This window comes from Schistocerca nitens, chromosome 1 (assembly GCF_023898315.1).
Source record: "Schistocerca nitens isolate TAMUIC-IGC-003100 chromosome 1, iqSchNite1.1, whole genome shotgun sequence".
Lineage (NCBI taxonomy): Eukaryota > Metazoa > Arthropoda > Insecta > Orthoptera > Acrididae > Schistocerca > Schistocerca nitens.
Genome location: NC_064614.1, coordinates 304,895,684 through 304,912,350, shown reverse-complemented (window position 1 = coordinate 304,912,350; position 16,667 = coordinate 304,895,684). Strand labels below are relative to the sequence as shown.

The 16,667-nt window shown below is 41.6% G+C and overlaps 1 protein-coding gene across 1 annotated transcript in view; it reads right to left on the bottom strand.

Moving 5' to 3' along the window:
* The window catches only part of LOC126244272 (cilia- and flagella-associated protein 57-like), a 296,500-nt gene that overhangs the window by 68,992 nt on the left and 210,841 nt on the right, over positions 1-16,667 (bottom strand). The window lies entirely within an intron of this gene.

Genomic DNA, 16,667 nt, shown 5'->3' with positions numbered 1-16,667 from the left:
TTCACTTCCATAGTTGCAGGAGGGCTAAATAACCACACATATTGTGGAGGCCATGGGAAAAGAATTATTACACTAAAAAGACCTTCTGGCTGCTTTAGCTGTTGTGATCAATTGTCTCAAATGCTCAGAGATTATATGAAGGGAATATTTGTTAGTTCAACTATGTATTCTGCATTGTTCTCTGAGAGACAAAAATTTACAATGAGATATCAGTGCAAAAGAAAGGAAGAAAGGAAAGAGTGTGTGTGTGTGTGTGTGTGTGTGTGTGTGTGTGTGTGTGGGTGTGGGTGTGTGTGTGTGCGTGAGAGAGAGAGAGACAGAGAGAGAGAGAGAGAGAGAGAGAGAGAGAGAGAGAGAACCTTATGCAAAGTATGTCATAGATTTAAAAAAAGAACAGACAAACTGTTGAAATTAAGGATTGAAAAATCTGCCTCTTAGAACTCATGGGAAGTCAAAAATTTTTAGACAATGTACGAAGGCTATCCACAAAGTACATTACGTTTTGGAATTAAAAATAAATAAAGTATTGGAATTTTTTTTATTACATACAGATGAAAGCCACACTTAAATACTACTTTTCTACATAGCTGCCATTCAAATTAAGGCACTTATCGTAAAAGATTCGAGAACTTCACGAGGGGCATTGCCGTGTGGGCCCGGGCGTTGTCGCTTACGAGAAAGATGGTGACTCATTACTCGATCGCATCGTTACTGGTGATGAAACATGGGTTAAGCATGTGAACTGCAAGACAAAATTGCAGTCAATGCAGTGGGGGCACACAAATTCCCACCAAAAACCCAAGAAATGCAAGCAGACAATCTCGGCAAGGAAGGTGATGGTGACTGTCTTTTGGGACAGAAAAAGTGTGATTTTTGTGGATTTCCTGGAAAGAGGCACTACAATAAACTCTCAAAGGTATTGCCAAACTCTGCACAACCTCAGAAGAGCAATACAAAACAAGCGCAGGGGAAAGTTGGGCTCAAAGATCTTGCTGATTCACGACAATGCCCGGGCCCACATGGCAAATGCCACTCGTGAAGTTCTCGAATCTTTTAAGTGGGAGTTGTTTCCTCATCCGCCGTACAGTCCCGACCTGGCACCGAGTGACTTCCACTTATTCCCAGCAATGAAGAAGTGGTTGGCTATGCAGCGTTTTGATGACGACGCACAGCTTGAAGAAGAGGTAACCATGTGGTTGAAGGCGCAGGCGGCCGAATTTTACGACGAAGGAATTTCCAAGCTCATCCATCGCTACGATAAGTGTCTTAATTTAAATGGCAACTATGTAGAAAAGTAGTATTTAAGTGTGGCTTTCATCTGTATATAATAAAAAAATTTCCAATACTTTATTTATTTTTAATTCCAAAACGTAATGTACTTTGTGGATAGCCCTCGTATCATGTTATACAGTCTTCAGAAATAAATACATCACATTGTTACCATTGACTAAACTTGTGTTGTCTTATCTCTGTTCTTTATAATTATAACTGAAGGTCAATAAAACACAACAATATTGAGTTTACAATATAAATACAGGTTTTAATGAAACCAATGTGACTACATTGCTATTCATAGTTCTTTTTATATAATGTGATGACTAAAAATGAGATCACTACAATACTGCAGTTTATCTTCCACTTTTGTTTTAAATACAGTGATTTATATCTATGTTCCCCCGCCTCTCTCTCTCTCTCTCTCTCTCTCTCTCTCTCTCTCTCACACACACACACACACACACACACACACACACACACACTCCTTCTCTCTCCAGCTCCCTCTCTTTAGAACATACACACACATTCACTCAGAGAGATATGTATGTGATCTTATATTACACTGCCTGACAAAAAAATTGAAGCATTCATAAGATATGATTGGAAGTCTTGAAACTTTGTACACAAACACACCATTGGTTGATATGAAAATGATTAGAGTTGCAATTCTCTGTGTTGGGTAGAATGGCCATCAAAGTGCATTTGTGCTGTTTGTGCTTAACCTGTTACCAGGCCTGGAATGATATATAACGGGCATGAACAGAGGCAGATGTTGTGTGATTACTGGGAAGGACATGGAGATGCTTTATCAGAACCTGGCAGTCTAAAGGGGACCCACTGTGAGTCTCCATTTGACTGACTGATCAAATTGTGCAACATCCAGATTTGTGGGGAATTCAGATGTGACTGTGGTCCATATCTGACAGCATATGAATGTTAGGGTAGGCATACTTGTTGTCAAGGTTATACTCAACTATGTCTGACGACCAAGCACGTCATAACAGCTTCACATCCCTGCCTGCAATCCAAGAACAAACACTGGGCTACCTGCAACATTCTGTGTCATACCGAATCATAGGTTGGAGAGCTGAGGCACCCAGGTTAGTAATTGCCATCCCATACATAGGCTGCTGTTAGCACCGCCACACAAATAGCTGCACCTTGAATGGTGATGTGACTGGGAAACAGGGACTGTGATGAATGGTGTCACATTGTTTTCAACAATGAATCACAGTTCTTTTCTACCCTGGATGCCATCAGTTGTTAAGTATGGTGGTAACTTGTGGACTGGTCCTATTCTTCCAATGTTTTGGAGAGGCACAATGGTGTCACTCCTACTGTCATGGTGTGGAGAGTCATCAGGTATGACTTTCGGTTATGGGTGGTAGAGACTGAGGCAACTCTGACAGCACAATGGTATGTTATGAAAATACTACATCCTCAAGTGTTATTTGTCATGCAACAATATTATGAAGGCAGTTTTCAAAAGGACAATGCTCATTCCCACATAGCACCTGTCTCTATGAACTTTGTGCATGATGTTGTGGTAATTCCATGCCCAGCAAGATCCTCAGATCCAAAAGAACATATGCAGGACCAGCTCAGACATCGATTCCATTGCAGTGCCAGTATCCAGTATAACAAGGTCCAGTTGCAACAGCTGTGGACCAAGATGGCTCAGGAAATGACAACAGCTTCATGTCACCCTTCCCAACAGAGTCAGTGCATGCATCCAGGCCAGCGGGGGTACAATGTCATACTGTTAAGCGATGGCATATGGCCAAGTTCTTTGTAAGTTTAACTTGATTTTGAAATAACTAAAATAATATTGCATGCCCTCTCAGCTTATGAGGTTTCATTTCGTTTCCTTCCCCCCTTTTTTATGCTTTATTTTTTCATTATTATTTCTATATATACAATCCACAAGGCACCTTATGGTCTGTAGTGGATGGTACTTCAAGTATAACTGTCATTTCCTCCTATTCCTATTCTAGTCATGAATGGTTTGTCAGAAGAATGTTACCCTGCATGTGGCCGTGAATCTCTATAAATTTACCTTTATTGTCTTTTTGAGAGGTATACACAGGAGGAAGCAACATATTGCTTGTCTCTTATAAGAATGTACACTCTCGGAACTTTAACAGTAAACTACACTGTGATGCAGGGTGCCTCTCTTGCAGCTTTTGCCACTGGAGTTGGCTGAGCATATCCTGTAATAAAATGTGCTGCTCATCTTTGGATCTTCTCTATTTCCTCTATCAAGTCTTTCTGGTACTGAGCCCAGACTAACAAGTATTATGCAAATATTGGACAAACAAGGATTTTGCAAGCTACCCCTTTTGTGGGTGGACTACATTTCCTGAGGATTCTTCTTATTAATGTCAGCCTGGCATCTGCCTTGCATGCGAGTTATTTATGTGGTTGTCCCATTTTAAACTGCGCTGTATGCATGCTAATAAATATTTTATAAATGTGACTGCTTTCACTGATTGTTCTGCAATCCTGTTATCAAACAATACATTACATTTGTTTATGTTTTAGGTCAACTGCAAATCCCTGCACCAAGTGTTGGTCCTCTGCAGATCTTGCTGCATTTCACCACGATTTTCTATTACTGATACTTCTCTGTCTACAGCAACATCAACAGCGTGAAGCCACATGGAATTTCTGACGTTATCCCTTAGGTTGTTTTATTTTGTGAAAAGTAATGGTCCTATAACATTCCCTTAGGGTACATCCAAAGTTACTTTTACGTTGGAAGATTTCTCTCCATTGAGAATGACACATGGTGTACTGTTTGCTAGCAATTCTCCAATCTAATCAAACAGATGGTCTGATATTCCGTATCCTTGTATTTTGTTCATTAGCTGTATGTTGTCTGGAAGTCAAGGAATACAGCATTAACCTGGGCACTAGTATCAACTGCTTCTGGGTCTCATGGATGAACAGAGGGAGTTGTGTTTTGCACATTCAGTCTCTAGAACAGTAATAATACACAAGTGTAAAACAGGTTCCAAAATTCTACAACAGTCTGATGTCAGAGATATATGCCTATAGTTTTGTGCATCTGTTTGATGACTCTTCCTGAAAATGGAAATGGCCTGTACTTTTTCCAGTCATTAGGTGCCTTTTGTTCTTCCAGTATTCTGCTGCTGGAAGAGGTGCAAATTCTTTCTCACACTCTATTTAGAATCTTACTAGTATGCCATCAGGACCAATGCGCCACCCTCTGTTGAGTGCTTGCTGTTGATTTTCTATCCCAAGTTACTTATTTTGATATCATTTTGACATTTTAAAGGAGGAACTACAGGGTGAACCTCCTCAGTGAAACAGTTTTGGGAAAAGAAAGAAAAGGGTATTTCAGCTTTCCCTATGTTATCCTGCACTTTGCAATTATGCTCACAGATCATCTGGGCAAATGGCTTCAATCCATTGACTGGTTTAAAAGAAGACCAAAGCTTTGTCATTACATAAAATTTTACTTTCAAATTCACTGGGCAGTTCTCCCATGCTTCTCCTCGCACTAATTATGGCTTTGTTCAGTTTTTGTTTGTTTGTGAAGCTCTGGCTATGTTTACAGTCGCAGCGAAGCTCTCACTGCATTCACAGCAGTTTTCTAACACAGCTGTCGAACCACAATGGGTCTTTCAAGTCCCTCACAACTTTGCTGAGCACATACCTGCCTAAAACATGTTGTACAATACCCTTGAACTTTTTCCGCTGATGCTCAACATTGTCAGTGCTGGAGGTGAAATTCTCATGTTGATCATTCAGGTAACCGGAAATCTGTTTTCTGTTTCCAGAATGAGATTTTCACTCTGCAGCGGAGTGTGTGCTGATATGAAACTTCCTGGCAGATTAAAACTGTGTGCCCGACCGAGACTCGAACTCGGGACCTTTGCCTTTCGCGGGCAAGTTGTTCTTGCTAAGCGCAAAGATCTTCCTACCTTCCTTTATATTGCAATTTACTGCTATATTCAGTGATGCTGTAATGGCCTTTTGGTCACTGATTCTCTGTCTTACATTAATTGAATTGAGAAGTTCAGGTTTGTTTGTCACCACAAGATCTAAGATGATATCTTCACCAGTCTGTTCACTGATTAACTGCTCTAGGTACTTTTCAGACAAGTCATTCACAACAATTTCATGGGATTCGCTGTTGCTACTACTTGTCCTAATCATGTGAGTCCCCCGTCTATAACTGGTACATTGGAAACTCCACCTAATACTACAACATGACCAAGAAATGTATGTAAAATAGTCTACAAGTTTCCCCTCAAATGTTTCACCACTACTGCTCCTGAGGCAAGGGGTCTATAAAAGCAACCAATGACCATGTTTTATCCACCTTGAACAGTTATCTTCATCCAAATTATTTTGGATTCATAATCTGTACTAAGCTCACTAGATAACATTGTATTTTTTATGGCTAAAAACTCTCTTCTACCACTGATGCCCAACCTATCTTTGTGATATATGATCCAAAAGGCATTTTCTGTAAAACACACACACTCCCTCAATCATGAGTTATTGCAAATTATGATGCCATATGCAATTCATGATGAAAATAGGAAAAGGAAGTCTTTATTTATATTCTCAACTCCAATGACTGACATTAACCTTAGCACACAACCTGCAGAGCTTAGACATTTATGTACCAATTTATTGACTTGTCTTCATAAAAAGGAAGAAGATTTGAATGAGAGCAATGATACTGTACTTTCAGACAATATGTTTACATGTATTTGTATTTCTGACTGCATTTTTTTTTAAACAACTGAAGCAGACCTTTTGAAAATTTTTAATTAATTTACATTTATTTTTAATTCATGAGTTTCTGTGAAACCAAGTGAGCCAAAGCTATTTGCTCATGAAATGAGACAGCATACTGGGTGTCCCTGGATGAACAATCAAAATTCAGGGATATGATAAGAACCATCATTTGAAGGAAGAAAACTTCATATGGGCATATGCCCTATTCTGGATGGCTTCTGAGATAGAACACATTTAATATAGATTGACCAATGCCCATGAACCATGGACCTTGTTATCAGTGGGGTGGCTTGCTGTGGTTTCTAAAGAGGGGCAACAGCCTTTTCAGCTGTTGCAGGGGGAACAGTCTGAATGATTGACTGATCTGGCCTTGTAACACCAACAAAAACGGCCTTGCTGAGCTGGTACTTTGAATGGCTGAAAACAAGGGGAAATTACCGCCATAATTTTTCCTCAAGGAGCGCAGTTCTACTTTATGGGTAAATAATGATAGCATCCACTTGGATAAAATATTCCAGAAAACAGTCCCCCACTTGGATCTCCAGGTGGAGACTACTGGGGAGGAAGTCGTTATCAGGAGAAAACTGGCCTCTAATGGGGTAGGATATGCCTGTGACAGAACTGGAATAGGAGATGCTGGATTGATGGATAGGGCAGGTCACGCATCTGCGTCTTCCACAGGGACTGGGGTGGGAGTGGCATGGGGATGGAATAGGATGTTGCGGAGGTTGGGTTGGTGGCGGAACACCATTTTGGGAGGGGATGGAGTATCTTGGGTAGGATGTCCCTCATTTCATGGCATGATGATAAATCATAAAACCCTGATGAAGGATGCGGTTCAGTCGTTCCAGTCCCAGGTGGTACTGGGTGACAAGGAGGACACTTCTTTGTGGTTGGTTCTTGGGATGGATGTGAGGACCAGGTGTGTGTGGGGATATGTTATGGTAGACCATATAACGCTACAGCCTCCCCCAAGATTATTATTAGGTGTCTGATACTACCTCTTTTTATATGCATCCAGGTATTTATCATACGATTCAGTGTTTCCTAAGGCTTTTTATGTGTGTCTTTATAGGTATCATTCAGTTCAATTTGCCAATAAACCTATTTTTCTTTGTAAACACATATAGAATATTCTGGAATGACGTAAATTCTCATGATTGTCAATAGATTGACTGCAGAAAAGTTATCATGAAAATTCAATGCTTCTAATTAACAAAATGGTAATCTAAAAATCCAGAACAGAAAACCTCTCTATTTTGAGAAACAGCTTATAAGTTATTACCAAGTGATGTATTTTCATTTGTTATCTATTTTTATGTCCTCTTCTGTAATTAATATTCTTTGTAATTACATTTCTAATTAACTCTCCAACTGTTTACACCACACAACTTTCTGATTTCCAGAATTTGAGCCTTATTTGTGAATTTTACATATGTAATCGGGTGAAGCACAAGTTCTGTACTGCCATTGAATGTTATTAACCAAATCCAAACTGTGATTAATTATGTAACTAAAATAATACAAGATAAATTATTGTAATTAAAGTTCAGATTGATTTTCATATTTAAAACTACAGATGATAGTACAAAAATTATGTCATTTGATTTTGTATTTTATACCTTATTTGGCTGTAACATCAGTTTCTTTACATTTTGTAAATTTTAATTATAACATCAAAATTGTGCAAAATTAATAATGGGTTATTTTGAAATTCATTGTTAAAATTCTACATAAAGGATTGCAGCACTGCTGATGGGGCTCAGTCTTTTGTCTCAGTTTCAGTGTTTTCTCTCAGTGTGTTTTGCCTTGACTTGCTTCGGACAGTCGGTCTTTTAGAATGCTGTTTATATCATGTTGAGAACAAATAAATGATGATAAAACTGAAAATGCACCTGAATCTTTTATTTACATAGTTTACACATGCAAATTTAGACCAAGACAAATTTAAAAAGAAGAATTTGACACAGTGCAAGCAGCAACAAAAACAACATTATTTTAGTGTAACTTCCACTCATCCCCCGTATTAGGCTGACTTTTGGCTATTTATTACAGATGTGAGGGTGGTAGAGTTACAACCTGTTTGAGTGTACTGTATGGGAACTATAACTTGGCATGCAGGCCCCCTAGTTCCGGAACGGAAACTATCAGCAGCAGTCAGGAGATTTCATGGCTTGGCATGGCTATTTGTACATGTTGATAACTGTGCGGCGTAGACTGCATTTGTCGTCTGCTTTGTTGCCTGCTATGTTGGTCACTGCTGTGGTGTTGCTGTCACTGAGTAGTAGCTGTGTTTTCACTGTTTTGGAAATGAGTGATGATCTGGTTTCTGGCCCATCGCTGGAGTTACTGTCAACTCCAGTTCGGATAAAGAATCCGGTTATAAGGATCACTTGTTGTAAAATGATGATGGATGTAGTGAAGTGCTGCGATGATGAAAAAAAACAAAAATTGCTGTTACACCCAATTCGGCAGTCTTCCTTTAGAGCTGCAACATACACTGGGAAGAGTCTGCATAGTATTGGAAGATTTAGAGAATTTGCCAGGAATAATCCAGACGTTTATCCCCAGGAACTCCTGGCAAAAAGAGTTTTTTTTTCAATTATAATCCTATTACAGAATACTTCTAAATGACACCACATTTGGTTGTAATTAATTGTGTACTCTTTTATACTGATGTGTACTCTTATACTTATACTGATGTGTACTCTTATGCTTATACTTATACTGATGTGTACTCTTTTACTGATAGAGCCAGTACAAAGACAGATGCTTATAGTAATGACTAATCGTACACTTTAACCCATTCCTGAAAATATTAGAGTGCAGTTTCAGTTCATAGAAAAATCATTTTATTCTCTTCAACTTAGAAGAAAAAGTGGGGAAATCGAAGCAGTTGTTGATGACTTCAACAAATGATACATCAGGGAGACAAAAGAAGATTTTTACACTATGCAAAAGGTTGTGCCCACTGTGCAAAAACTTCTGCCAGTTCTTGAACAGAAGAGTGGTTGGAGATGGAGTCTCTCTCAGAAAAGTGTTAAAGTCCATTGGTTTCATGTGGAAAAAGGTAGAAAACAAGAGGACTTTATTATTGGGTCATGGCAACATTGTGCATTGGCGGACCCGGTTTCTTGACGAGTTGAAATATATCAGGGAGGCTGGCACAGAAATTTTTTATTTGGGCAAATCCTGGATGGACAGTAACCTAACATGTGAGAAATGCTGGCAAAAAAAGATGTTGTGGGTGTTACTGTGTGGGGAAGCGTCCCCAGAAGACTAACAGTTGGAAGTGTGGGTTCTAAAAACAGATTAGTTAGACAGGTAGATCTAGGGCCAAATCAACCCAGGGAGATTAACACGGGCAGATGAATTCTGCTAATTTTGAAAAATGGTTCAATGAACTTGTACTCTCAAATCTTCCTTCACACTCTGTAATAATCATGGACAATGCGCCTTATCACAGCAGACAACTCAACAAACTGTGCACCAAATATGATAGGAAATTATCTATGATACAGTGGCTGCAGAATAGGAAAATCCAATGTGATGATGGTATGACAAATGAGGCTCTGTACTTCCAGATTCGGGAGAATAGGGCGGCAGCAAAATTGTATACAGTTGACATACTGGCAACAAGAAAGAGCCACAAAGTAATTCACTTGCCGCCATACAGTTGCTCTTTTGGGAGCGCAACATTACAGGTGACATGTCATCTGAAAATCTGTTAACTCTTGTAAGCACTTGTTCTCAGGCTGTTACTGAGGAAGACTGGAAATGTTACTGCATAAAGGTACAACAGTTTGAGCAGGAGTACTGGAGGCATGATGGTGTGATGGAAATAGCCATTGACAACCTCACTGTTGACGTTGGCACCTCAGATAACAGTGACGAGTCAGAGAAAACAATTACATGCGAAAGTGAAACTCTTAATGCATTGAAATTATCAGAAGCGTCAGCAAAATTGGCCTGTTTCATTCTTGTTTTATTATACATTTGTGTTGAACATTATTATAGCTCTGCTAAAATGTTTGGCATCCAGTAAATTTAAAAAATAAACAGGAAGTTTATAAAAATATCAGTAAGTGTCAGCAATTGTTCTTTTACCTACTTCTAATTCCACAATTATTTTGATACAGTAACTGATAACGTAGGACGCTAATGTGTTTATTTAATATGTCAGTACAAACAGTGATCTCAATTTCAATAGCACAAAGTATTTAACTGACGATTAACTCTGTCCTACACATAGCTGCCTTTGTGGAAGTTTGAGAAATACGTTTGTGTTGCCTGCATTGAGCACTTGCAGTACATGGAGGACGAGCTTGTTCCCCTCCGCACCCCGCCTCTCCCCTCAGCAGTCTTAGTGCTCCCTCCCCGCTCTCTCCACTGGGAGATGCCAAGTAATAGTTCACATATAGTATTAGGTCTGGGAGGTATTGCCTGTCAGCAAAGGCCTTTTTGAGCCTTCAACATACTGGGCAAGGAAGTTCTCAACCACTGCAGATGCATCTGCCATGGGTGGCTAGGCTATATGGGAGGGATGGCAGCTGTCAAAGTGCAGGTACTGTTGGTGAATGGTGGGTCTGATGTGAACTGAGGTGTGGATGGAGCCATCTGAGAGGAAGAGATCGACATCTAAAATGATGTCACAATGGATGGAGGAGGACCAGGTGAAGTAGATGGGAGAGGAGGTATTAAGGTTGTGGAGGAATGAGGATGAGGTGTCCTGGTCTTGGCTCCAGAGCATAAAGATGTCATCAATACACCTGAACCAGATCAGGGGTTTGGGAAGCTAGGAATATTTCCTCTACATGGCCCATGAAGAGGATGGCATAGGAGGGTGCCATGCGGGTGCCCATCACTGTGTCACGAATTTGTTTGTATACATTCCCTTCAAAGGTGAAGTAATTATACATTAGGATGTAGTTAAGAATATAATAGACGGAAACATTCCACGTGGGAAAAATATATGTAAAAACAAAGATGATGTGACTTACCAAACGAAAGCGCTGGCAGGTCGATAGACACACAAACAAACACAAACATACACACAAAATTCTAGCTTTCGCAACCAACGGTTGCCTCGTCAGGAAAGAGGGAAGGAGAGGGAAAGACGACAGGACGTGGGTTTTAAGGGAGAGGGTAAGGAGTCATTCCAATCCAGGGAGCGGAAAGACTTACCTTAGGGGGAAAAAAGGACGGGTATACACTCGCACACACACACATATCCATCCACACATATACAGACACAAGCAGACATATTTGAATATATACAGACACAAGCAGACATATTTGAATATGTCTGCTTGTGTCTGTATATGTGTGGATGGATATGTGTGTGTGTGCGAGTGTATACCCGTCCTTTTTTCCCCCTAAGTTAAGTCTTTCCACTCCTGGGATTGGAATGACTCCTTACCCTCTCCCTTAAAACCCACATCCTTTCGTCTTTCCCTCTCCTTCCCTCTTTCCTGACGAGGCAACCGTTGGTTGCGAAAGCTAGAATTTTGTGTGTATGTTTGTGTTTGTTTGTGTGTCTATCGACCTGCCAGCGCTTTCGTTTGGTAAGTCACATCATCATTGTTTTTACATATATTTAGGATGTAGTTAGTTAGCTGTATGAGGAATGAAGTGATGGTTTGGTATCTGCAGGGCATTTGGAGAGGTAGTGTTCATTCACGGCAAGCCATGAGCATGAGGCACGTTGGTGTATACGGAAGTTGCATCTGCAGTGACGAGTAGGGACCCAGGACATAAGGGTGTGGATGGTGGAGGGCCAGTGCAGGAAGTGGTTGGTATATTTAATATGGGAGGCTAGGTTCTGGACAATTGGTTGCAGATGTTGGTCAACAATGGCTGAGATTCTTTCGGTGGAAGCACTGTAACCAGCCACAATGGGGCACACCCAGTATTGTTGGGTTTGTGGATCTTGGGGAGCATATAGAAGGTGGGTGTGCACTCTGTTGTTGGGGTGAGTAGGGAGATGGATTCTTGGGAGAGGTTCTGGGAAGGCCCTAAGGATTTCAGCAGGGACTGGAGGTTATGTTGGACTTCTGGGATGGGGACACTCTGGCAGGGCTGTAGGTGTAGGTGTCAGACAACTGGTAGAGCCCTTCTGCCAGGTAATCATTCTGGTTCATCACAACAGTGGTGGAACCTTTGTTTGCTGGAAGGATGATCAGGTCAGAACCAGTTTTTAGATTATATAGGGTGTTCATTTCTTCTGCTGAAAGGTTGTTGTTCTTAGGGGGTACCTGGGGAAGGATGGCGAGGGCAGGTTGGAAGTTAGGAGTTCTTGGAAGGTGACCAGGAGATCTTAGGTAGGAGTGTGGGAGGGTCATGGATGGATGGAGGTATGAATTGGGATAGGCAGTCTTCGATGTTAGGATTGGACTGGCTTTGGTTGGAGGAGTTGGTGCCAAAGAAGTGTTTCCACTGTGAGGAGCGGGAGAAGGAGAGTAAGTCTTTCACAAGTCCAACATGGTTCATCCCGGGAACAGGCCTTCGGATAGGGCTGAAACTTCTGGGGGGCTGTTTCTGTGTTTGTTTAGGTTCTGGATTTCATGAATTGCTGGTAGGGCATTTAGGAAGGTGTGGTAGACTAAAACGTAAGCTAGGCAGGGACTGAGTACTATGAGGGGTTGATGAGGAGGACACTGGGAGTAGGATTTGGGATGGGTAGTGATTCCCAAAGTGGGAGATGGATTTCAACAGGCTAGATAACATGTGGAGGTGGTGTTTGAAATGTTCTTCTAGGTGTTGAGTGTCAGGATTTCAATTTGGGTGATGAGGTGTAGGTAGTGGGAATTGCATAGTAGCAGTATTTTGCAGAGGGAATGGAGGTGGTTCAGGTATGCCTGTGCCATGGAGACATGTGGAATCTGAAAAGGTGGAGATCATTGCGGAAGGAGAGGTAGGATCCAGAAATATGTATTTTTATGTTTAGGCCATTGGCAAGGGGGGGGGGGATGGGGTGGTGGGAGTTGAGGGGGGGAGGGATTCCATGGCTTGGACTGCATTTAAGGAACAGGATATGGGACAGGATTTTGGATAGGGATAGGGAAACTTTTCTGAACTGATGAAGATAAACAGAGCAGGGGTCCACTGGTGGGTTGTGGTGGTGGTGGGGGGGGGGGGCAGGGGGGTAGGGAGTGGGGTGGCACTGAGAAAGGAAGTTGGTGCTGAAAGTGGCAGGTATAGGTTGCAGGTGGTGCAGGGAGAGTTGGATAACATAGATGGGTGTAAGGAGTGAAACAAATTGTATTAGGGACAGGGGATAGTATTGTGATTGAGAGACATCTGATCGTGCATGATATATCGTCATGTGTGCAAAATAAAATCGATCGCGTGATTTATCGTCACAGAGAGAGAGAGAGAGAGAGAGAGAGAAAGGTGCAGACCCTTTCTTTGCTAGCTTTCAGAATGAACTTCCTTTCTCAACCTGTAGGAGAAACACACACACACACACACACACACACATGCACATGTCCTGTCTCCCTACGAGGTGCTTAGTTGACTGCCAGGATTTTGTGTTGCTATAAGTGTGTTATGCTGTTATAGGTAGTCACATCACAAGCGGAGTTGCATGCGCAGCTGTCATAACAGACGTGGCCATCACTACAGGATGTAACAAAAGTCACATTCCACCATATGTGTCACGGCTATTATGGATTGTGTTGTAAAACCAAGAGGGATGAAACACAGGAAAAGTAATGGATGGACAATATAGGGCAGCTAGATAAAGGTGACAGTAATGAAGGAAAACAACATGATGTTTGGATGAAATGGGGTGACCAGGCAGTATAATAATGTACAGAAAGTTCTGGTTGAGAATAACAAATTATTTGGGAATACAGTAGATGACTCACTGAAAGGCAGAAGTTTTGTGTTGTTAACAGATACATAAGAAAAAGGTGCAGACCCTTTCTTTGCTAGCTTTCAGAATGAAATTCCTTTCTCAACCTGTAGGACAAACACACACACACACACACACACACACACACACACATGTCCTGTCTCCCTACGAGGTGCTTAGTTGACTGCCAGCTCTTTCCTGGCCTCCTGGCCCATGGTGAGTGTACTGGGATGAGGTGGGAGTGCAGGATTGGGGGGTGGGGGGGGCAAGGAATGGAGAGAGGCATAAGGCAGGGAGGGCGTTCAGGGGTGGGGAGTGTATGGCAGCTCACAGGAAAGTGGGAGCTGTCTGTTGTCTAGCTAGGGGACAGGTGGAGGAGGCAGGTGGCAGACAACTGGACATGCGATTTCACAGACTAGAGTGTGAGAATGCAGCACACAACTAGCTGACATGAGTTGGGCAGGGTACTGGAACAGGGGCTGGTGTACACACACACGTACACACACTCGCAAACTAGCTGACATGAATTGGGCGAGGTTACTGCAACAGGGGGATGGTGTACACACACGCACACACACACACACACACACACACACACACACACTATTGGGTGGGAAATGGGAGGGACAATGAGTTACCTTAGTTTTAAGCCAGAGAGTTTACGGGAGTGAAGGATGTGTTGTAAGGATAGTTCCCATCTGCGCAGCTCAGAAAAGCTGGTGGTGGTGGGAAGGATCCAGATGGCACGAGTTGTGAAGCAGCCACCGAAATCTCATATGTTGTGCTCCACTGTATGTTGTGCCACTGGGTAGTCCACCTCGTTTTTGGAAACAGTCCCATCACAGGCTTATCCTACTCCATCAGAGGCCAGGCCACCTGTGAAAGTAGCCACTTTATATACCAGCTCTGCGGCAACCACTGCACAGCGCTTTACATTGGTATGACAACCAACCACTGCCAAACTGTTGCCAAAATCCATGTTGTCCATCCAGTGGTACAACATGCAGTGGAGCACAATATGCAAGACGTAATTGGCTGTTTTACTGCTCATGTCATCAGGATCCTCCCTACCACCACCAGCTTTTCTGGGCTGTGTAGATGGGGGCTATCCTTACAGCACACCCTTCACTCCTGTAACCTAAGGTAACTCTTCCACCTGGTGTACAAGATATATGAGACAGACAAAATACCCGCAGACTCAAGAAGAATGTAATAATTCCAATTGCAAAGAAAGCAGTTGCTGACAGGTTGAAAATTACCAAACTATCATTTTAATAAGTCACTGAAGCAAAATACTAACTCGAATTCTTTACAGAAAAATGGAAGAATTGGTAGAAACTGACCTCAAGTAAGATCATTTTGGATTTCAGAGAAATGTAGGAACACATGAAGCAATACTGACCTTACAACTTATTCTAGAAAATAAGGTAGGGAAAAGCAAAGCCACATTTACAGCACTTGTAAGCTTAGAGTAAGCTTTTGACAATGTTGACAGGAATACTCTCTTTGAAATTCTGAAGGTAGTAGGGGTTAAATACAGGGAGCAAAAGGCTATTTATGACTTTTACGACAGCAGTAATAATGGTCGAGGGGCATGAAAGGGAAGCAGTGGTTGAGAAGGACTGACACAGGGTTGCAGTTTATCCTCGATGTTCTTCAATCTGAAAACTGCACAAGCAGTAAAGAAAACCAAAGAAAAATTGAAGTCAGAATTAAAGTTCAGGGAACACAAATAAAAACTATGAGGTTTGCCGATGACATTGTCATTCTGTCAGAGACAGCAAAGGACTTGGAAGAGCAGTTGAGCAGAATGAACAGAGTCTTGAAAGGAGGATATATGATGAACAACAACAAAAGTAAAACAAGGTGATGTTAAGGCAATTAGATTAGGAAGTGAGACAACTAAAGTAGTAAATGAGTTTTGCTGTTTGGACACCAAAACAACTGATAATAGCCGAAGTAAAGAAGATATAAAATGTAGACTGGCAATGTCAAGAAAAGCATTTCTGAAGAAGAGAAAATTGTTAACATTAAATATAGATTTCAGTGTTAGGAAGTCATTTCTGAAAGTATTTGTCTCAAGGATAGTCACATATGGAAGTGAAACTTGGATGATACACAGTTTAGACAAGAAGAGAATAACTTGAAACGCACTACCGACGTGTTTTACCTCACCTGCTCCTACTCGCTTCCTTCATTCGGCCAACCTTTCAGTTTTAAGGAGTAGGCCCACACATTACCTTCCAGGTGGGGTACAAAACTTATCATGGTGTTTCACCTTTTTCCAAATGCAGATTCACTTGTGTGTTTATGTTCTTGCACTATTTGTACATACAAATGGTGTAGTACATTTACATTTTCTCTCTTCCACCATTTGTTAGCAATGAAAGTCTAGTACTTGATATGTGAAATGGCAGATATGATATTCTGGAAATGCACATAGCCTGCAAATCCTTAGCCTTTATGCTGAAAAATATCCACAGTGCAGAGTGCCCTCTGATAAGCTGTTTGGCAAACTTTTTCATTGTCAGAGGGACACAGGTACCCTTGCACCTCAGAAGACTTCCAGAGGTAGGCCCTGCACAATCCACTCACCTGTCACAAAGGAGCATGTGCTATTTTTGGTGGAAGAAACTCCTGGGACCAGTGTGTGATGGTTAGCAGCAGCATAAGGCATGTCTCACTCTCTTACCTGGGCAGTACTTCATGAACAGTTGCGATATCCATATTGTCTGCAGTGTGTTCAGGCCCTAAGGCCACAGGA